The sequence below is a fragment of the Myiozetetes cayanensis genome, unplaced genomic scaffold (genome assembly GCF_022539395.1).
Source record: "Myiozetetes cayanensis isolate MyiCay16 unplaced genomic scaffold, myiCay2020 scf49, whole genome shotgun sequence".
NCBI classification, from domain to species: domain Eukaryota; kingdom Metazoa; phylum Chordata; class Aves; order Passeriformes; family Tyrannidae; genus Myiozetetes; species Myiozetetes cayanensis.
The window spans coordinates 178,985-180,705 of NW_026087731.1; positions in this window are offsets into that span (position 1 = coordinate 178,985).

Genomic DNA, 1,721 nt, shown 5'->3' on the forward strand with positions numbered 1-1,721 from the left:
AGTAAACTATTTTCTTGCCCTCCTTCCCCTTGCTACCCTTACACCATGCAAGCGTATTTTCAGACTCTCTGGAGCTTATTCTTTTAATTCATAATTACATAAAAATAGTATTATCATTAAAAATATATCCATCTACGCAGTACAGGGATTTGAAAAAAAAGGTAGTAGATCTCTTGTACTGTTGTAGCTGCTTTTAACCTCCTCACAGTAGATTTGGTAATACAGTGAGTTTCCTAGATGTCCATTTCTTGACTCCTTTTGTTGCTGCTTGCTGGGGCAGGTGTAAACTATACTTCTGATGTGCTCATATCAAGAAAAAGAGGAAGCATGAACAACTTCCCTTGGAACTATCGCAGTTGGTTAGAGTCTGATGCAAATAATGCCAAGGTTGTGGGTTCAACCCCTGGAGGAGACATTCACTGAAGAGTTGGACTAGAAGATCCTTGTAGGTCCCTTCCAGCTCAGAATATTCTGTCATTCTGGGAATAGACAAGTACAATAATAGAGTAAGAAAAACAAGTTCAGAGTTTCCAATTGCAACTGCTAAGAGTTGTTTTGGAAATTACCCTATTTCCCTTTGATTTGAAAACTAGCTTTCCTACACCACTAACTGATATGCAGTAACATCATTCAGCAGGATTTCCTTTAATATTTTTAGACATATATGTGTGTGACATATACAGCAAACTATACCTCTGAAATGCTACCTATTTTTCAAAAAATATTATATGTATTTGTGTCTGTTTTTCTGCACATAACACAAGATGATATCCTTGAGTACAGTGGGCAAAAGATCATGTTTCATGCAGCTCCATGGATGTGAAAGCAGTGAAAACAACTTGGTGTATTAACATGTGGTTCTTTTGCCAACTATTTTTCAACAACAGAAGGAAAGAAAATCTGTACTGAACTGTTCAGCTGGCTACCTGAAAGATAAAGGTAAGGATAAGAATAGCTCATCTCGTGCTGCTATACCCATGGTACTGCAAAGCTTTTAGATGATAGTGTTATCTTACATATTATTAATGTATAAAGTCTTAGAATATTCATGTACAACTGGGTGAGTTAAGGACTAAATTAAAGAACATCTCCTCTGAAGGCTCTTGCAGGAAAAGTTAAACATAATGTTTCTTTTTATTTTAGAGCAATTTTTACAGCAGGGTCTTGTTTGTTTGTTTGTTTGTTTGTTTGTTTTGTGGAGGTTTTTACCCTTTTTTTTTTGCTCTGTATCTGTATTGTGGTTAAAAAAAGAGTTAGAAGTAAAAAATACAAACAATATTCCCCAACAGTATCATATGTAATTCATACAGCTATGCAGTCACCATCCTACCACACACAGAAGGAAAACACACAGAGTCAGAATTAAGGTTGCAGCAAGGATAGCTTCATTATTACTGAAGAAAGTCAAACTATGCTAAGCACTAAGATAGAAATTAGCAATATCAAAATGAATGTGGAATTCCCATACTTTAAACACTATTTGAAAATTATAAAGCTTAGGAAACAATGTGTGTCTTATCAGTCTTGGTTTCAACCTTACAGTGCCTTCTTGTCCCTTTATTGGCACAGAAAGTTATTGTTTGACATGGTCTGCTCCAGCACTCTCCTGCAGACTACATGGCAATCCTCCAAAAATTCAGTGGAAACATGAATTGCTCGTCCCTAAGAGAGAAAAGAAGACATAAAAAAACCAAAAAACCTCTCAGTCAAGGGCTGAATAC